General features: G+C 42.0%; 1 protein-coding gene across 9 annotated transcripts in view; it reads left to right on the plus strand.

Annotated features, from left to right (window-relative positions):
- Positions 1 to 22,227, plus strand: part of SULF1 (sulfatase 1) — a 175,419-nt gene that overhangs the window by 13,959 nt on the left and 139,233 nt on the right. For 3 of the 9 annotated variants that reach the window (XM_073892862.1, XM_025870699.2, XM_073892866.1), the window contains exon 1: positions 9,720 to 10,029. The exons of 2 other annotated variants lie outside the window; for them this stretch is intronic. The gene's annotated coding sequence lies outside the window, so the exon portion shown is untranslated. Of the gene's footprint in view, positions 1 to 9,719; positions 10,030 to 18,330; positions 18,426 to 22,227 lie in introns of those variants that run through there. 4 more of the 9 variants (XM_073892860.1, XM_025870697.2, XM_073892861.1 and 1 more) reach the window with 3 other exon arrangements.

The following is a 22,227-nucleotide window of genomic DNA, read 5'->3' on the forward strand; positions in this document are numbered from 1 at the left end:
TCATAACTATCTTCAACCAAGCCTCCACGTTGAGCTTTCCTTTTTCCTATTTGTATTTCAAGCTGTTGTCTATAATGAAAATAAAACAGGTCCCGTTCACCACCTAAAGGGAGGACCGAAGAAGTAAAGCTGAGCTCTAACTAAACTCCTTACAGCGCTCTAGTTCTGCCTTCTCGAACGTGCTCAAAATCTCCACCAAAAAATACCACCCCAGAATGGCAAAGGGTTAAAGTAAAAAAAAACCAGCATAAAGATTCAAGCCCTTGCAGGAGGAATATAACTCAAGTTCTGTCGCCAAGTGTGAGAGCATCTTTGTTGTTTCTCTCACTCACCACAGAGACTCAAAAGTTCGCTCTCATCTTCAGCTTGTTGCAGACACACACAATGCACTTTCTCAGTCTGTACTCCACCACAACCTGTAAATCCTCTGAAGTTCTATGTAATCGGATTTTTCCCAATTTAGGAAATAAACATTCTTTGATTTTATCTAGCAATTTATACTTTCCACAGTGCTATCAAACATTTAGCTGATTTCGACAACCCTGTGGAGCACATCACACAACTAAGTATGGGTGTTCCTTTTGAAGAATTAGAAATAGAGCAACATTCTTGGGTAATATACACTGAGAAATACTTAGGGGTATAAGACCATGATGTATGTAACTTACTCTCTTCAAGTTCAAGGGAAAATATATATTTCAGTGAGGAGGGAAGAGAGAGCAAGTGAGCAACTGATAAAGGAACTGGGGCAAATTGTTAACAACAGATGAACCTGAGTAAATTATTCTTGCAAGTTTTCTATAAGTTAGCTCAACTCCACAGACCTCAGTGGGGTTTTCTGGTAATTATTTTCAAATACAAATTTTTCTTAGAGAGACAGGGGAGTTAAATAATTCACATAGGCAAATAGAGCTGATCTGAAGCACCGTGAAGAACTAGAATCCAGGTCTTCTATTTCTCCACACTTCCTCCAAACTTATCATTTATTTCTGTATAAACTGAAAAGTAATTTCCACTTCAAGTACTTACAAACCACAATCACATCTTTCTCCAGTCAGTCACCAATAATCAGTACCCTAGCCCCGGAAAACTCATTATTTAACTGTAACTTATCATATTACCCACTGCAAATCATTTTTACAATCCTACTTTATCTGATCCTCATAACTCCTTGAACGAAGTAGGTAACACAGGCAGAATTGGACACATTTTACAGATTAAGAAACAGGCTATGAAGGTAGCATATCATCATTATTCATAGCCACTAAACAGCAGTCCTATTCCAGAGACAGATACTCAAGTCCTAAAATTCCAGAACCAGTACTCTTTCCAATACATCCTCTTGATGTTCCAATGCCTTTTTATACCCTGAATGATCATATCTAAATCTTCTTGGGCTTATGTTGTATTTAGCCATAGAAAGAAAGAACATTCTTTTAAAGAACAAAATGACTGAGAAAGATGCCTATGTTTTATTTACTAATATTACAAATAACAGCTAAAATTTATTAAGTACCTACCTGCCATGTACAAGTAAGTGCTTTATATATATATATATCATCTAATTTAATTTTTTTCAACAACTCTATGACCTGGAGTCCCCATCATGCAAACAAGGAAAAGGGGTCTGAGAGCTTGACTCACGTGACTGATATGGTTGACCTACAGGGACCAAGTCAGCACCCGGACTACTCCAGAGCCCCTATCATGAATGAAATCATCCTTATTCCACATTTCTATTTTTTTTCTTTAAGTTTGGTTGATAGTTTAACCAATTCTTGTATCATATATCCAGTAATTTTTTAAATTCTGTGAGTGATACCATTCATTCCAAGAACATAGTTTGTATGGAAAAGCGTATGGATGAAAAAGCAGGACCACATCTTAGTTACATCAACAGCGGCCCCTGACACATGTGAAGCATTCAATAAATGTTTGCTGAGTGAACGAATGATGTTCGGAGTGCTCTAAAAAGCTTTTAAGATGTCATGATCTAAATACTTAAACACAAAGTATTTAAATTAAATTGGTTCAATTCACCAAACCTCAGGTTTATAGCAAAGCATACCTTTTCAAAGCCAGAGAGAAAAAAATAATAAAAGAAACAAATTTCACATTTTTAAAAAAGGCTTTTCCCTGGAACGTTGAACTGTTCTATCGATAATTGGACAGATGTGGCTTTTGACTGTCTGGATAACCTCTTAGATGATCATCTCTTGTTTATATGACAAAAAGATATGCTCAGTCTTACTGCTAATTGGACTTTATGACTTTTCTCTTTGCTCTAACCAATCGGGATAAAAAGTGAACACAGCTGACTTTGTAAGGTGCCCTCACAGGTGGCACCTGGGTGGCTCAGTTGGTTAAGCGTCTGCCTTCGGCTCAGGTCATGATCCCGGGGTCCTGGGATCGAGCCCCGCATCGGGCTCCCTGCTCAGTGAAGGGTCTGCTTTTCCCCCTCTCCATCTGCCTGATGCTCCCCCTGCTTGTTCTTTCTCTCTCTCTCAAATAAATAAACACAAAATAAAATAAATAAAATAAATAAGGTGCCCTCACAGGCACCCACTGAGCAATGTGTAGGAAGGGACCAGTCAGGAAAGAGGTGAGCTTAGGATAAGCGGTAGGATATACAATATACACTTTTCCCTCTCTTCTTCCAGCCCACACTTTCAGCCCTCCCTTTTGTGGTTTCTTCCCACTCCAAAGTTTTCAATAATACTCATCTGTATACGTTTTTCCTCAAATAAGAATGGTTGGGTGAGTTGAGAAGTGAGAAGACCACATTTACCTTCTTCCTTCCTCCATTAGTAATATGACTCCTGTCCTGACCCCCTCATACGAGCACAGCAGACAGACACCTTACGTGCACAACTTAACCTTACTGCAATGTAAGGAAATTTCAGGGTAAAAACTGCATTCATGGAAGTCAGTCACATATCAGGTCTCAGGTTACTCAGCTTGGCACCAGTTTAAAGCATAGAGCAGTTCCTTTCAGAAAAGGCCCATTATCACTCCCTTCACCGTCCATCATCCTTGCCTCAGGCTCTGGCTCTTAGCCTCTCATTCTTTTTACTAATGCACCTCCCAGGCCCAGACACAGGTACTTGCAGATTCTGCAGAATGAGGCTTTTTCCTGTCTCAGTCTCCGCACGTCCTCCACCAGCATCCCTCGAAGAGTGCATGCTCTGCAGTTGGCTATGTCCGGGTCTCTGTCCCACAGAGCTCCTGCTTCCTCTTCATCTTCTCAGCCCCATCTGCGCACCTGCGCTTTGCCCCAGCTCCTCTCTCTGGTGTATATGTCTTTGTATGTGCAGTTTATTCCTTTGCCTGCTCACCAAAACACTGGAGGGGACAATCTGAATTTGGCACATACTGAATTTCCTGGATGACGTTCCCTCTGTTCATATTTTCTACGTCTCTCTAACCCACTGTTTTGTACCAAAAGCTTTGTTGGGATTTCTAACACAAACCCCAACACCCTGAGTTTACCTGATTCCCTGAATAACCGTCCCCCAGGCTGAAGTCACAACAGTAACATTCGTGTTACTGCTAATGATTATCAATCACTGCCTTTTTAAAGAGATCCCTATTGTTTTCCTTTATATAATTAAATATTCATATTTAAACACAGAAACCTAGGCAGCTGTTGATAGGATCGCTCCTCGGCTAACGCTTACTGAAAAAAAGGAATGTACTTTTTACTCAGCCGGGGCAAATAATACCAAACTCATGCTTAAGACATGAACTCCCTAAAAGACTCTGAGGAAAGGTGAAGAAACCGAACGATACTGAGTACTTAGTGCATGATAGACACTGCTATTCCCATGAAGGCTTTCTTAGTCATTCTAGTTGTAAGTAAAGGAACTAGATGAAAATACCACACACCTGTAGAGCTAAGAATTGGACCCAAGTCAGTTTGTCTCCCAAAATCAATGCTGTCTCTCCAAAGAAAGTTCCATATAAATGCTAAACAGTAAAACCCCGTCATTAATTACGTGAAAGCAGTTTACATTTTCCTGCAATTTACACCTTTTTTTTTCCAGATTAATTAAATCTCCAACGGTGGTAAAGTGCTTCTTCCCACATTTTACTAGGTTTTTTGGTAAAAAGCTAAATGAAGTTTGGCTGTGAAGCTGGCGAGGAAGAGAAGACTGAGCTTCCAATAAAAACTTGTTAACTGGTGTGCAACACTGTGCCCATCAAGGGTGGAAAACTCCTACAGAATACAGACTGGTCTGTACGTTGCTTGTTAAGGGCCAGCCTAAGCGTTCATCTCTTAGATCTGTCTGGCGGGCTTATGCCCAAGCCAGCCTTGAGAGGGCGGGAAGCACCCGCCGCCCCCACAGGAAAGCACTATTGGTGATTTTGAATCTAGGGCATTGCGATGCACGTGCTGCTGCATGTTTTCTGTAAGGCATTATCACCGTTCCAAATAAGCAAGACATACACATGCTTACTTAATGCGTTTTCCTTTGATTTACATGCCCTTGCTTCTTAAATCATTTCCAGAAATCCTTAGGAAATGTGAAATAAATGTGTTATCTTTTCCTCCAACAGAATGTCAGATCAATTCTCGAAAGATCCTTTCCAAATGCTTTAGTTCAAACCAGCTTTAACAAACTTGAATATATACACCATAATTAGGAAGCCAATTTATTCAGTTAATTTGCATCAGTCTAAATAATTTTTCCTGACAGATAACTTCCGTTCTAAGTACCAAGTACTTCTTAATCCCAGTCAGGTTATTGCTAAGGATAAATGATTTCACATTTCTCATAAAGATGCCAGTCATTAAGAATATTAACGCAAATTCCTTCCCCTTGAATAGAAATGAGCTGTTATGTTAGCAATGTTGCTGCGTCAGCTTTTCTATTGTCAAATACAACAAATGATGAGAAAATCAATTTACTCTTTAGAATTAGTCAAGTGAGGAATCCTTTGAAGTGGGGGTGCAGGGTTTTGCCTGGGTTCTATAATCACATAAAAGCGGGTACTGCGGGTACTGTATATATGTTGGTAAAATGTTGTGAAGTTTAATGAGGACTATTTGCTGCCATAGACCTTCCAGACAGAATCTATCTCTGAAAAAGAATTCCCCACTCCTAAAATAGAGGTTTGATGAGCAGCAGATGTGGTTTAAATGAACCCTTGTTCAACTGAACTAAGAATATATTTTGATTCGTATGAGGCACAGGCCAGAAAAGGGGGTGTTGGGGGGTGATTTTAGCACAGCCTCAGCATTGGGTTTGGTTGTGGAGTTTGAATATATTTATTTGCCCCATAAAGTTTCTCTTGTAAGGCAGAATGCAAATGAGCTTTTAGTGAATACTTCCTAATAGTCAGAGGATGCTATACTTGCTGCTTACAAAACAATTTACAGTTTTACTTTGTGGTCTAAAAATGTGTGGAGGAAAGAAATTCAATGGGTAGCCATAACCTTTAGAGTAATCTATGCCCTGGCAATGATTTGCAAGTTCCATAACTTTGTTTCTCCACCCATAAAGGGAAGATTAGATGGTTGTTCAAGAATGACAAGCATTTAATATTTGGAAATGACTAAATAATGAAGTGCCTGGATTCTATAGAAATGCTGGGGAGAAAAGAAGATTAATTTCAAACCAAAATCTAGTACAAACATGACCTTCCTATTGTAAATCTCATGAATAGGAAAAGAAATTACATCTAAAGCTTTGTTTCTAGGGCTCAGAATTTGGAAATATATTAATATTGGAATGTTTCCGATGGGGGGGTGGAAAGATCTGTTTATTATAATCTCTTGTCTGTGGAGATGAGAAAAATTCTTTCTGCTACATCTTACCGAAAGAATGCAGTTAGTAAAGATTTAAATGACAGGAATGGAAGGGTCATCTTTTGATTCTTTTGCCTTTAGGCAGGGCTAACCTTAAGTCATCTCAGGAAGGAGAACAGTGTGTTGCTCCCAAAAATCTCCAGGTGAGAATGATAAAGATGAAAACGAGCAGATGGGAAAGCTCTAGGGCCTTGAAATTAATAAAGGTCAGCTCTGGCTGACATAATTTCAGTTAAAATTCATTCCTATTTGCAAATAGCCTGACACTTAGCAACACTCCAAAGGAAGTGATGTTTGGCACCAGTTCTCTGAAAATTCCATTTAGTATTAGTATTCATGTCTGGTCATTGTTTTGTTCACCTCCTCTTCACCCTGACGGTGTGGAAAGTCCTGACCTAAGATTCTAGAATGACCAAACACAGGACATCTGACACTGCACACATGGGATCAACAGTGGATTGTTAGTCTCATATACTCACAGCCCAGGGGAGGAAGACACTACAGGCCCGTAGAGCCACGCAGAGGTTGCATTCAGGAACAGAGTGAACAAGAAAAGGCTGTGGGGGACAGGCTTTGTAGTTACAAGAGGGTGAGGTGTAGCTTGATTCCCAGGGCGGGATCTGGTTGGCTTGTTTCAGGGACGGCGTGGTCTGACAGGGAAATGAAACTTCCCTGGTTAGAGGACCACGTGGATACAGCTGCTCCAGCTGCAAGGAAGCTCGCCAGGTGGGGAGCCTTTCCCACTCGGAAGGACAGGGAGTTCACTTTCCCTTGGCTATATTTGGCCCCTCTAAGAGTAAAATCTTTGCCACACATACTGTGTCTCATATGAAGAGAGCTGCTTCTGACTGGATTAATAAACATGGAGACATGAACACTTTCCTGGTGAGAGTATTCTCAGGCCAAGCCTATATATATAATTAGCTAGGTGATTCATGGTATCCTCTGCTACTCACTTGGATTTGAATGAAAAGAGGAAGAGAACCCGATATCATCCAGACAAATTATGTATTTAATTCCTCACTTGATTTTAATTTGTCACAAGATGAATGTTGACTAACTTGAGACTTAGAGCCAAAGGGCCGAAGATGGTCTAGCTCGCTGAAGTGAAGGTGTTTCTGCCTTCCATTTGTCATGAAGAATTCTGTCAGGAAATGAAGTCAGGTCAAACTATCTCTCCCTTTCCCTGCTATTTAACAAGTGAAAAGATAAAGCATATGGGGAGACCAGTGGTTTCAGGTGGAGCTTGGACTTCTGATGTTAATGCCAGGCCTGTTTATAAAATCTTGGGCAAGGCATTTAATCCCTCTGGCCCCCAAGGTCTGTACTTTTTCATGAGGAAGTTGAACTAGACCAAGAGTTTTAAAATACTTCTTTAGCAGCAAAACCCTTGTTTCGAACAAAACTTAAGGTCACTCTATAAAAGAGAAATGAAGCTTGTAGTTTGCGTCCAATGAGTGGAGCCCAAGCCCAATTGACCTGGCCTCTCCCTTACATTTCCTCCTTCCCAGTTCTTCCCCAAAGATTCCTAGGGCACTTCCTCAAGAGCCTAGGGTTCCTTAGAACCCAGATGAGCTACTCTCTCAAGTTCCTGCCAGCTTTCAGCAGAATGGAAAAATTGTAGGCTGGGTGTTCAGATAGACGTGGGTTCAAATTCTCATCCTGTCACTTCCTTAGCTGTGTTACCAGTTTCTCCATCTGAAAAGTGAAGATAAAAATTGCTCTGTTTTAGGACAAGTGCTACGTTAAGAATGCATGTAAAGCATCTAGCCAGTGCCTGGAACCTCGGAGGGCCTCATAAATGGTAGCTATAATAAACATTATGGCTCTGAACTGAGCAGGACAAAGTGAGGAAAGATCCTATCCATGAACTACTGAATTGCAATGAGACCTCTGTCATTCCTGCAGCCAACACCCCAAGAACTTGGCTAACATTTCTCTTTAGAACCTGAATTGGCTTTTATTGTTCCAAATTAGTGGAGGCGGGAACATTCTTCTAATTGACTGAACATTTTGTATGTACTGGAGAACATGTACTGTGTAGACACATCCCAAGTCTCTTAAATGACACCAAGGTCGATCCAACCACCACAGATGGAATTTAAAGCACATTGCTTTCACCAAAGAATAACAGGGGAAACGTCATTAAGAACACTTTCGGACAAAGCCACAAGAAATGCAGTACCTGACAGCTCACGGTCTATGTTTCACCCTGTATCATAAAACAATTCACCAGAGAGCTATGGTTATTTCGTGGACCTGCTGTCGTGATAGCCTGCGTTCTTTCAGTAGTGCAGGAGTTTCCCCCATAAAATGCATCCCAGAAGTCTGCTTTCTGAAAAATCTCACCTTTGGGGAATTTTCCTGGCATCCTATTAAGTAAGCGCCACTTTATAGGTCCTCTAAATGTGCAGTAACAGAGGCTCAAGTAGACGCCAGCCATCCTGTTCCCCTCACGAACTTACATCCTAGAGGAAGCTGACTCAAGTGAAGTTGGGATGCTCCCCTCCCTGTTTTATGAAGTTTTCCTTTTCTTTTTAAAATTTATGAAAATTTCCAAACATACACAAAAGTAAAGGATATCACACTCCCCCCCATAAGCCTATGGCCGGGTCCGGGATCAGTACTCCACCGCCACGTGGCAGCGTTCACCTGAACCTGCCGCAGTTAGACCCGGCCCCTCTCACTGCGAGGGGACCCTTGCACTCCAAGGCTGACGGCCCAGGCACGATCAGGTCCAAGGGCTGGCAGTTAAATCCAGTCCACACTCGTACACAATCATTAAGCTCCTTGTGCCCTAGGCCATCCTGGGGAACCACATAAGGCACCCCGAACCTAAGAAGGCACTCAGCACAGGAGGGACGAGAGCAGAAAAGCAGAGAGAAAAGAGGGGAAGGATTTTGTGGGGAAGTTGGGATCCAACGAAGCTTTGAAGGAAACGGGAGTGCAGATATTCCAGGCTGAGGTGGAGGATTGAGTAAGGCTAGGAAGCCAAAGAACTGGAAGGCCATCTTTAGAGTATGATTCATATTCTAAGGTACTGGGGTAGGTGAGGCCGAGGGCTGCCTGGGAAGTTGGTAAGGAGTGTGGAGACACATGGAAGTTTCCAATACCAGGATGAGAAAGTTCCTTAGGAGTTGGGGGGAGCTGGGGAGCAGTGCCGGGAAGGGGCAGAATAACAACCATCGAAGAAAAGAAGAGATAGCAAAATTGGGGAGGGAGGGAAGCAGGGAGGACTGATGCTCAGAGTGAATCAGAACTTTCTCAGACCCGAGCTCTGGCCTCTGGCGGGGGGGTGGGGGGGGGCGGAGAGAACCCTCTGGATCGGTCTATCGCTCCCACAGAGAAAAGCGTGAGACCCCACGGAGACCACAACTCGAGGATGAAAATAGAGGGTTCAGCCCTGGCTCGGGGAGCTCCCTGCAAACCATCGCTGGGAAAACAAGAGCCCGGGAACCAAGAGAAGCAGCAGAAGCACCTGGTCTGAGTCTCAGAAACATCAGTGTTTACGAAGCACTTGGTCTCTGGAACGCCTGCCTTTCCAAATACCACATCTTCCTCAGGCACTCCATCCCGCCACAGGCGGCTACTGTGCCGGCGCGCGGGGAGCTGGTAGGGGGGGCAGGGGGGGGCCGGAACCGCACGCCCGGCAGCCTGGCCCGCCCGCCCTCCGAGGAGCCTGCCCCCGCGGCCGGCCGGCCAGCTGCAGCTCACTGTTTGTTTGCCGAGCTTTGCATACACATATTGGGTTGCCTTTTTTTTTTTTTCCAGTCAGTTCAGCAGTGTCCCGAAATTCACCCCCAGTGTAACTTCTGCCTCTGCTCCTCCTCTTCTTGGAACTGCCTTTTGTTTGTCTGGCAGCCTTGGTTCTATGGGGGTGTGTGATGATAATAATACGCGGGCTTATATAACCCTCTTCATCTTGCAAGCACTTCGCAGACAGTCCCTAATGAATCTTCGGGCCGCTATCAGGCCGGGCGGCTGTAGCGGCGGCGAGCAAACCCCCAGCCCGGGCGCGGAGGCCAGAGGGGAGGGCGGTGCGGGTCAGAGGCCAGGCCTCCCTGGCTCCCCGCGCGCCTCGGAGGCCAGGGCAGATAAGGAACAATGACTCGCGGCCTGGGGAGGAGGAAGGAAGTCCCGCTGCCACCTTATCTCTGCTCCTCTGCAGGCTCCCAGTTCCCAGAGCTTGTTCTCTAGAGAAGATTTGGAAGGCGGCTTTCGTAAGTATGATGCTCTGCTTTTTCTTTAAAAAGGAAGGAAACAAACTTTCCTTACTGCCCTTGTCCATTTCATAGTATCTCTTCGTTGGAAGCATTTCCCTCGCTCGGATTCTTAGGTGACGGAAAGTGTGTTTCTGGCCAAAGCCCTCCACCCAGTTGGGTCCCTCCTGAAAGTTACAGGAGGGGAAAGAGGTTTGGGTGGATAATTCACTTCACAAAAGAGCACCCAGGCCAGGTGCTGAAATTGGCCACTGCGACCGGGTCCTGGTCATGTCTGACTGGTCTACACACATCTCCTCACCGTAAAGAGGAATTCTGGTTATTCACCTGGTTTGTTAGGCAACCAGAGCAGATGGCAGGACTTTAATCTTCAGTTTCTCCGCTTGCCGTGCTCACAGTTTCAGACAAATAGAATTGTTGGAAGTTTCTCTTCACACTATGAAATAAGTCCCATCTTTTGGTGTAGGCTTGAAACTTGCTCGGGCTTGTGTGAACTCTACAAAACGCTGTAACTGCAGTGGACATGTGAATTGTTATTAGGTTGTTCCCTGCCTCGCTGAAGGGTCTGAATATTAAAGGAACATGGACACTAACTTCTGAAGCCCTGGCAAAAACCAAAACTCTGTCATTAAACTGCGTTTTTGTGAAGAAGGCTGAATTCACAGAGTAGTTTTCGCAGGGATGATGCTCATTGCGTTGAGAAAGTGTTTTTCAACAAAAAGTGAATTTAAAACCTGAGAATAACACTAAGAAAGATACCATTTCTGAACTTATTTCAGTTCTATTTTGGGTAGTTGTACAATTTGCACTTACAAAACCATGATGATAACTTGGTGCACCATGGCATATAGAAAATTAATGTCTTTACTCAGGTAAGAAAACTAAGATATATAAATTGACAAGACCTCTCACTTTTAGTGCTATAACCCTGGGCTTGATTGTCTTTATCTTTAGATAAGCAGATGTGAAAACCACATATAATGAGTATGTATAAATGTGTGTGTTTGCATGTATGTTTATATGTTCAAATGTATGTAAACGTTCAGGATAATTAAATATATATTTACACATACATATACTCTTACATTTCTTGTGTCTATCTGGAGCTCAGAATTTTACATGATATAATATCCAAAATGGGCCAAGTGGAAAGATTTCATATCAAAGTTCAGAATGCAATAGAACTCTTTATTCAGCAAACATAGGAAACATTATAAAATTGTGTCTATTTTAAAGAATCTCTTTAAATGACATCTCCACTTAGAATTTTCTGTGGCTTCCAAGAAATTCTGAGGCATAATTAAAGTTGAAAATGAGACTGGATTCTAGTTGCTTTTACCCCTGAATTTAAAAGTGATCTGTCAACACTAAATTCTATATGCTAGCTAATTTAATTACAAAGATCAGCCACATAATCTCAACATTATCTTCAAAGGCATACTCAGTCATAGTAGAAAGAATACAAACCATGATGGGGTCCAGATTTGAGGCTTGCTTTTGCCATTACCTGGTTATATGATCAGCAACAAGATCTTTAGGATTTGCAGCCTCAGGTTTCGCGTTTATAAAATATGACCAATACTACTTACCTCAAAGACAGGATTATTGAAAGGACTGAAAGGCGATAATATATATGAACTACTTAGCACGGTGTCTGAAAATAGCAGTGTTTCAGTCCATTTTAGGGCTTTTCCATTTACTCTATTTTTTCATCTGATTCAATTCATTCATTTATTGAGCATCTACTATGTATTACATGCTACACTAACACTGGTGATGCAAAGGTGAATAAGATTAATATCCTGCCCTGGAAGAGTTTATAATCTGAGGGGACAGTTGGAAACAACAGATAATTTTCTTAACAGTGCACTACCTACAAAAACAGAAGTGTGTTTAAGGTTAAGTGAGAGAATTGAAGCCAGAGTGATTATTTCTGCCTAGTGTCAGTCAAAGGAACTTGCATAAAGATAACAGTGATTGCATGAGTCTTAAAGGATCAGCAAGAGGTGTGGAAGGACCTAGCAGAAGAGGAGAGTTGGAGAGAAGGTGCAAGAAAGCCTGGGGTTAGAAGCTGGTTTCAGTTCGTGCTAGAGTGTTGAAACTACAAGGGGCTGGAGACTTAGTCAGGGGCCCAATCATGAATATTCCGGTGCCTCATGCTGAGGTGTTTAGATCTGTTACTCTAGTAAAACTCAAAGTCATGCATGAATCAGCTTATGATCTTCAAAAAGTCTGTTTTGTAGGTTCATATCGATAAAAAAAAAAAAAGCTTGGGCTGAAATGTAAACCAACGGCATCATTAGGACACTAATGATAGTTTAATAGATGATGTATTTGTTTGTAGCAAAGCTGTCCCGATGACGGAAGCATGGCAGCACCAGCTCCTTAAACTCACCAGCGTTGGCACTGTCAGAATCAACAGCAACATTGAGTAAAAAAATCAAAAAAGTGTTTTAAAAAGTATAAAATTGCCAGATTTGGCAGGGGGGAGGATTTTAGGCACTCTCTGTTATGCTTGATGCCCCCAAGAAATGTCAATATCTGGGCTTACTGGGCTCTGAGCTTTCATCTTGCATCCCTGCTGTTGAGCGGATTGTTTTTCCATTAACTTTTCAACAGGAAGGCCATGTCTAGGGCAGCCTTGCCAATAGCCATGCATACCCTTAAAAATACTAATTTGTACTTCCTCTGAGCCTTCAGCAATTAGGAGAGACTAGGAAAAAAGATCTGAGGGCTAGTAGAATACTTATTGAGGAAGAATACATATTCACAAAGAATATTTAGTCATGAAGAAGCAGCCCTTCCTTAGCAGACTTTTCCACTCATTGCCCATGAATTAGGGGGCGCACTCGGAGATTGGAGGAAAGGAGGTCATTTCCCACCTGGCCATTACTTCGCCTACAACCATCTCCTCCTTCCGTGTGACGGGCAAGTTCTTCCCCTATGCTTGAACGGTGCGTCATTGGAAAGGAGTGGGGGCGGGGGGCGCCTGGGTGGCTCAGATGGTTAAGCGTCTGCCTTCAGCTCAGGTCATGATCCCAGGGTCCTGGGATGGAGCCCCACATCGGCCTCCTGACTCAGCAAGGAGCCTGCTTCTCCCTCTCCCTCTGCCTCTCTCCTGGCTCACGCTCTCTCTCTCTCTCTCTGTATCTCTGTGTCTCAAATGAATAAATAAAGTCTTTAAAAAAAAAAAAAAAAGAAAGGAGCGGGGGCTGGATAGCATTTGCGAATTTTTTAAAAGATGACAACTGGAAGAATTTTAACAGAATGAAGAGAAAACAATCTGATTAGCAGACAGGAAGCTGTGACTTTTTAAATCTTTGAGGTCTGATTACTTGATAACCTTAGTTTTCTTATACCTTTCACCCTTTCTGCACTCAACACTTAATCTTCCATGGCAAAGCCTCGATTGGATTTCCTGCATTTCATAGTGCCTTCCCCACCTGAACACTCTAGAGCAAATACCATTTATTAGAAAAGGGGCTTAGCCCTGGACTGCATGACTCGTCTCACAAAGTCATATAATATTTCTTTCTGGTAGGCAAACTGTATCAACATATTTTAAAACAGATTTAAGAAGCTATTCCCACTTGTAAATAGAAAGGTTTTCTCGCTCATCAGAAAGATAATATTTGGTTATAGCTGAATTCCATCCGGCTTCTGATGGTTCACTTCAAAATTCCCCAAACTTCAGAAATTATTTTGGGCTTTTGAAATCATGAAAAAGGTTTCTATTTTTACAAAATATTTCCGCCATAAAAAAAAAAAGAAAAAAGAAAAGTTCCAAAAAGGAACAATTACTGTATCAGTTATACAAAATAATCACCATATGTGTATTTTAGAAGAAGATGGACTGGCATCATGGGAAAGTTTATTATTTAAAGAAGGAGCGAGATATATTGGGGGGAATTCCCATTAGCACGATAGAAAGTATGAAGAATATACTGAGCTTCCATATATGGTGCTGGCCATTCCGCATGTAGGTTACTCAGGCCATTTAAAGTCTTGGCTCCATAAGTGAGTGTTACACTCTTCGGAGTCTTTTTGGGGTTGCTGACATAATGATCTACTCCAGGCTGGGTGCTGCCTGAGCCACCATGCTCTCCTGCACGGTGTTTGAAGAGTGGGACGGGGTGCAGCTGTGCGGGCCCCCAGACACCTGAGTGCAGAAGATTGCTGAATCTTGCTTCATTTCTGTGCTGTTTGGAAAGCTGGACGCTCCCCAACTCTCTCTTGGGTTTGGCTTCCTGTTCACATGTTTTCTCGTCTCATGTCATTGTGCATGAAGTAATAGTCCCACATGCGAGCACCATCCACAATGGCAAGATTTGTGTGGTTCAGTGCAAGTTTTCTAATGAGGACATTTTGGACCTTCCAACAACTCCTTAGGGAAAGCAGTTTGGAACTGTTACTACTTTCCAAGGCATTACGAGCACAGACAGAATGCACTTCTGCAACAAGGTGAAAAGCCACTTTTAGGAGAAATTAAAGGACTGCCGAAGAAAACGACACATTTACCTTACACATCTATCTCCATGTGTGTATATGTGTGTACAGTGTAGAAAAATACCTCCAATTCAGTTTAAAAACATCAGGTACTGTTTCAGCGTTTCACTATGAATGGTGCTAGTGTTTTCCACCGAGGACTGTTATTTTAATGACATTTCTCTGCAGCAAAATCTGATGAGTTTACGAAGTTTGAGAGCCAGGAAATGCAGCTCAGTTTCTGAACAACTGAAAGCCAAGAGAGTTAATTTCAATCATCTACTTACTTTATAGCATGGATTCATAAGTGCTATGTACAACAGCACTGTATACAGACAGAGAAGCCAAACCAAACTTTTAAAGTACAGCTCTTAAACCATCAAACTCAGCTTCCCAGTATATTATCAGCAGGTGAAATTCTACTGCACAGCTGCGTTTATCTGTGGATGTTAATGTCAAATTAATAGGCATAGGTGCCAATGTTTTATAGAATTTTAGAGCAGAAAGGGGTTTTGGATGTCTCCTAATCTTATCTGTGCATTTTATGAACAGAGAAACTGAGATTCATACGAGTGCTCGCTTTCTTGCTCTCTCATTCCCTCCCCCCCCCCACACACGTGTTTGTGCAAGACACATCTGAGTCTTGTGCTGAGTCGTTGCTTACAGAAAATATCATAAATCTGGCTTAAGAAAAAGAAAGGGCAAAATGACCCAGAGCCAGGCCAGTGATGGCCTGCTTCATTGAAGTTTGTGTGGCCCAGCTTCAGCGCCGTGTGGACCAACAATTTATCCTTGCTTCAGGAACCATTCAAGGTCTTAGATTAGGTGTTTTTGACCAAAACTTGAATAAACTCCAGAACAAACCCGGAATCGAGAGGTAGCTCAGATCCTGATGATGAAGGGGTGCTTCATTGGTGCATCATACTTACTGGCGGCCACATTATGATTAGAGTATGAGATGTAGACGAAGCCCCAGGTATAACCCTCACAATTTAACAATCCTAAAACCTGATCGAGAGATGAGCCCTTCACCCATGTAGGCAAGCAGTGACAACAGTGGGGACTGGATAACTAAATGCTACATTGCGTGGCATGGGTTTTTAAGTATTGGAGTGCTGGTGAGAGGAATGAAAATAGAGGTTGTTAGGAAATGTCAGGATTTCAGCTGATCCCAGAGGGGTGCTTAGAATTTGAATAGGTGGGGGAATAATGGTGGATTTTTCTAGGTAAAGAACAGCAGAAATGAAAGTATAAAGAGGTGGGGGAAGGGGGAGAGGGGGGACCCTGAGGAAGCCAGGCTGGTGGGTACTCTCTTACAGCCTTTCCCAACCTGATCAATGGACCACCTACCGAGCCCCCAGTAATGCCTTATGTTATTATCTACTAAAATGTTACCGAAATATGTACCCTAAAAAACATAGGTATTAATTACTTGAATTATGTTTATATAACTATACACCCGCAATAATAACATTATATTTACATCATTGAAAATCCAAGAGAAATTGCTGATTAAATATGAACAAAACCATAAACGAATAATATTCTCTTTAATGTTAATTTCCTGTGCCAGATGATGCCGTTTTGCTGAAATTAAAGAATAAATTTGTTTTAACCGTGTTCATTCATGAAATTATTAAAAAAGAAACATTTTAATAAAAAATTTCTATTGCACACTTAGTACTATGCCTATTTTTAACAAATTGTTCCAAGAGGTGCGTGTGAAGGAGGACAGGATCCAGGCAGTACCTCTGCTGGCGGCCAAGTTATGGAGCGGAGAACCGTGATGGCTCAGCCATCCTATCACCTTGCTCTGATCTGGCCAATACAACATGACACAGCCCCGCCAGAAGCATTTGCCTCTCGTGGGCACATACTTATCAGCCAGGTATTCAGGCTGCCTCTGTTCTCCCTCTAATAGCCTACAGCAATTAAATTGTTACATTATAATCCCACACGTTACCAATTTAATGATGACAAATCAGAGCCCTCATTTATAAAATTTATGGAAACTCTGCTCCCGTTCCATGAAAATACCTTTTGATTGCAAATTACCACTGCAAGGGCAGTTGTATCTTTATTACAGGCTAAAAAAAAAACGTAATAACAATGGCCAACGTTTATAGTGTGCTTACAATGAGCCAAAAATCCTTCTAAATTTTTTACTTGGATGCTAACATGTCATCTTCCCATCAACCCTATGGGTTAGATACTATCTTCAATCCCCATTTTTCAGAGGCTTCTGAGGCATAGAGAAATTCAGTAACTCGCTCAAGGTCACATAGCCAGTGAATGCTGTAGCTTGGAATTCAGGCATCCAATTCCAGGGCCTGCTACCCCCAGGAATATATTCAGAATGATTGCAAAAAGAGTGTTCTTTGGCATTAGGCTATGCCAGCACGACCACAGCCAGATACTTAGAGCTTCACGCTCCCGGGTAAACATTTACTTGGGGAGATCACAGGGTGTCATGCATAATTATAAACATAAACATTTCCATGTCCTCCAGGAACGTATTTAAAAAGTAGACCTCTGTGTGATGCTTACAATAATTTGTAATATTATCAGAGACATGGGAACAGAGAAGGTAAAAGTTGTCCGAGAGCTCAGCACCTCCCAGGATGGGAAGCACAGGGGAGCAGTCAAAAGGCCAACTGGGTTGGGCGTGCCAGATGACAGAGGGTGGTGTAGATGGGTGGTGGAGCTGAGCTTCTGTCAGGAATGGAAAGAGACATGATAAGGGTGGTGTGGGAGGAAGGGTCCTGCAGCCAACAGGCCAGCACCAGGGAGGCCCTGCTGCGGCAGTCTTGCTGTAAGAATGAAGCTTCCAGAGCAGAGCAAAAAGGACTCGGTACTGCCCACATTTAACCTAAATCAGCAGGGCCAGTTCAGACCCAGAAGAGATTCCAGGTCTGTTGTATGGAGGGAAATAATCTATACACATTACCTCTCAGATTCCCCTCCGTGCATACCAATAGACACTGGTTTTCACCAGTGAAGGGGTAAGAAGCCTCCACAAATGAAATGTTCTAATATTTACATGGGCAAGAAAAATACTTTTTAAAGGTAAAGGAAATGTGGGGTTGTTAAAGTGTGTGTATTGCATTCCTATTCTTTTATATTTCTGATAGTTTATATTTTCTCATAAGATATATATGTTATATATTTTGTTTCCTCTTCTATACTATGTATCATATGATGTGTACATGTTAAAATGTGCTCTTCACTGCGGCAAGATTGCATCATCATACACTGCATCAATCTGGGTGTTTCCTCTTATTCAAAAGATCTAAGTTGATTTTAGTTACTTACAGTTTTCACCTGCCATGAATGCAAAATAGAAACAAATTTAACCACTTGTAAATGCTTACTTTGCTACTCATCAAATAATAGCTTGCAGCAGCTTTAGGAGATTTTATGAATCAGCACATTTTCCTTCCAAACAGGTCCCATAACCTGAAATTCGAGGTCACTCAACTTTTAAACTTGGAACGCTTTGTAAACTTTTAAAAAAGAAATTCTTCTATATTAGTTTTAGGAAATCTAGTCAGAGAATAATATGAAATGAATCTAAGGGAAAGTCTTTCCCTTGATGAAGAGAGAGACGAATGGGAACTCCTACAAAAGCACTGAATTACCCACCGTATTTCAAAGTCTCTTGCAAGTGATTGTAAGAAAAGCAGTGTGGATAAAATTTGGAGACTATTATTCCTAATGATGTTCCCCTTTGAAGTTTGTGAAAGGGCGCCATCTGAGAGATGAGAGAAGCCACTGATAAAATGCAACTGAGGGCACATTTGCTGTCCTCCATTGTAGGTGCTGACGGCCACCCACCACCGTCTGAAAAAGGTGATTTTGGCGGATGACATGCATGTTCTCCACGACAGAGTAATTGCAGAAAATCTTCAAAGGTACTCGTAGCAAACATTTATCTCTTGCTTAATTAAGCCAAGGCGCTAATTAAAGCTGAGCACCCCATGTCACTTGAAGAGGGACTGTTCCATGGGGAATTGTAAGAAACCGAGGAGCCCTGCACCTTCCTGTAACATTTTCCTCCTTCCTGGATGAGAGAGCTAAAAGGGGCCTTAAATGGGGTAGAGCCATTGCATGAAATTAGCCTTCAGGAATGGCAAAAGAACCGTCTGAATAATGAGTATCTAAAGAATCAGGGGCACCCAGCTGGCTCAGTCAGGAGAGCCTGCAACTCTTGATCTTGGGGTTGTGGGTTTGAGCCCCACGTTGGGTGTAAAGCACTTTATGAACATGTCATGGCTGCTCAGGAAGCTCAGGGGAATTTAGAGCCACAGTGAATGGCAGGCCAGCTCCACCCGGTCACCCACACAGATGTCACCTGTCTTGTTCATAGCTTTGCCTTCACGGTTTCTTGCCTTGGCCAAGTGAATATTAGTGCCAGGGTGTTGTGGGGCCAAGAAGAGTTACAGAGACCCACCTAAGCGATACAACCTTAGTTGCAAAAACATTCTTAGGGGTGTTGATTCATATGAGTTTACAGCCCCATGTGTCTCTTCTTATATGTCAACATTGAAATTTGTTCCCTTCTTCCCCAACCAAACTAATGCAATGGAAACTGTTGAATTCCTGTTGATTTCAAATTGGGGCTCTTCAGAATCATTACCCTTCACTTGCTTTTCATTCTAAGCCTTGTGTTGGCCCAGGTTGTCTTGGTTAAAGTCCTCTAATCACCAAAAAGTTTGTGAACCTCACCCAAAACAAAACGAAATCTTTAGCAGGTCTGGCCTGAATTTCAGGTTTGTCTTTTGAGGACTGATTTATCGAGCTTTTCTTTCTAATACTTGTGGAAGTAAGCATTTTGTGTCCACACTACAAATGGCAAGTTTAGCAGGGCAATACCTAGAAGTGTACAGAAGTCTGGGGTTAGTTCCTTGACAGAAAATCATGAGCCTTGCCATTTTTTTTTCTGTAATTCTCAGTGCTTTGTGTGCAGATGATCTGGGGTATCACCAGATACATATTGAAGCTGGTTGTCCACAAGGTAAATCAAAAATAAGAGAAAACAAGTTGAAGTTTAGGTCTGCTTCCTTCAAAACTCCAAACAGGAAAGGAAATATTCCAAAACAGAAACTAAAAAAGGTATCTGTTTAGAAATTAGTTCAATAAACAGTAGAACTGTGACTTCTTAAGAATTCTTCATCTTCTTGAGTCAGTTCTCCATTTTTTTTTTAAAGATTTTATTTATTTATTTGACAGAGAGAGACACAGCAAGAGAGGGAACACAAGCAGGGGGAGTGGGAGAGGGAGAAGCAGGCTTCCCGCGGAGCAGGGAGCCCGATGTGGGGCTCGATCCCAGGACCCCGGGATCATGACGTGAGCCGAAAACAGACGCTTAACGACTGAGCCACCCAGGTGCCCCATAGTCAGTTCTCCATTTAATGGGTAATTTTACTTTAAGCATTATGTCCTTTTCGTTTTTCAGCATATTCTTATTACGAGAAAACAGAAATGTGTTTAATATTGGATCAAGTTAGAATCACTTGCTCACATTTAACACACAAGATGCCTACTTCTTAAAAATCTGTAGGCCCCCTCTGAGAAAAGTCTCCAGCATGCTTTTTCTGTCTTTGGACTGGAAAATTCAGATTCAAAGTCCCACCAAGTGCCAGCTTCAAACTCTCTGCCCTTCCTCATCCATCCCTTGAGCTGGATTAGATAGGCAGCTGAGTCACTTTTCACCACATCTGTATTCCTAGATCTACAGTCCTCTCATCTGGTAAATTTTGTAGAAAGAAATGAGTCCTTTCTGTGTGTGCTCAGACAGTCAGGTTTATAAAATAAGGACCACTTTAATGAGCCTTGGAGCTTCAAAATGCTGCCTTGTGCATTTTTGAATGCCTCTCTGCTCCTGTCATCTGGATATAAAGTTCATTCATTTAATATTTTTCCAGCTTTAAGAACTGCTTACCTGCAGCTCATTGAACTTGGCATCACCTCCAAAGTACATAACACGAGAAACAGAACCAGGAGATGTTATAAGCAAAACACAGAAGCTGCCTAAGCATCTCTTGATGCTTAGGCCAATTGCCTCATCCAATTGCCAGAAGATTCTCTCTTGGTCCAAGGAAAGATAGATTGTGTTCACATACAATAAGACAACAAAAGGACAATTAAATTTCACAGCTTGGGGGAGATTGTGGGAGTTCTTGGCAAAAATGTTCACACCTGTGAAACAGACTGTTATTTTTTGTGGAGCCTGGTTTTCAGCTTGAAATACACCTGCCAAAATCTGAATGGCTGCTATTGTACATTCTGGACTCGAAAACCGCGCTGTCAGACAAGGTTTGGGGCACACAGATGGGATAACTTAGAACAGCGGCTATGTTGTTTGTAAGGAAATTAAGACCTTTCCTAGCCCTGTTGATGCCTATTTAGGATGGAAAATTTTATCATAACCATGTCTTGGCTGTGCCTCCCTGGCACTTTATTTTTTTTATGTTACCTTAATAATTTAAGTGATACTCAATGCCTTAATTTAAATTTAAGAGATTTTTTAATTGTCCATGGACTGTAATAGTAAACTACATCTTTTCAAGGGATCAACTCCAGACTTAGACCCAAAAAACTGCTAAAATTATCTCTGTCTGGGTATCCACCGGGCATTTAAAGCTTGCTGCGGAATATAAATAGCTGAATTTGGGGGTGCTCAGAAGCCGACTCTTTTCCCTTCTGATCATTCTCGCCCTTAACATTTCTCATTACACATCCTAGTGTCAGTTAAAATACTGTATTTGTTGTAAAACAATATAATAGTGATCCAGTATGAAATTTTTTTGAGGTAAAGCATACACACACTTAACTCCAGCCCATTAAGTTTTTTGTATATGAATATATGCAGTGAGAAATCATAGAAAATTGCCACTGTTTGACTATTTTGACCTACAAAAGCAGCAATTTCATATGATACTACCTAATATTTTATATAATTGGAAACTCAAAGATTATACAATTTTATTCTGATTCTTTTTACTGTTGTATCAAAACAATCTACAGTTTCTGCAGTGTCTTCATAGTTCATTAGTTTGAATTGGGGCATCCTTCTCTATTACACGGATGTGGGGCATATTAAGTGGATTTTGCTTTTTTCCTATAAGAGATAACGCTCAAAAAAACCTAACCTGCACCTTCCTTCACACAGCCGTTTCATTTAGTTGCCTTCTAATGCCAGTTTTGAAACTAATGTCTTCTGCGTCCTGTCCTTTCATGCCTCTGAAACTAAATACTTTCACATGTGGGTCATCGATACAAATCTAAGTGATAAAGCAAGTGCTAGTATGCGCAAGCGTACCAGTGTGCACACATGCATACACATCGTTAAATGGATCTGTTTAGACAGTACATCCTCAAATTTGTGCTGAAAGAAAACACCAAGCTTCAGTAGGTTGAGAAACATTGCGCCCATCAGCCTGTGCCACCTTGCGCTGGCTTTTCTCCATTTTCATCAGACTGAATGAGACCTGTCCCAGCAGATGGTCCTCTCAGTATGCTTTGGCTGCCCAGAGAATAGAGCTTTGTCTAATATGGCGAGGAAACACACTCCGGGGATATTAACCGACCAGAGCAAAACCCTTTGCTCTCGCCATAATGATACATTCAGGCAGGAAGCTAAGAGGAAAATAGCTACTCCCCTGGGAATGAGGAGGGGGAGGGAGGGGAGCAGTTTAATTATGATGAGGGTGG

Source organism: Callorhinus ursinus, unplaced genomic scaffold (genome assembly GCF_003265705.2).
Source record: "Callorhinus ursinus isolate GAN/ISIS: 27379988/994484 unplaced genomic scaffold, GSC_fseal_2.0 scaffold5, whole genome shotgun sequence".
In the NCBI taxonomy this organism is placed as follows: domain Eukaryota; kingdom Metazoa; phylum Chordata; class Mammalia; order Carnivora; family Otariidae; genus Callorhinus; species Callorhinus ursinus.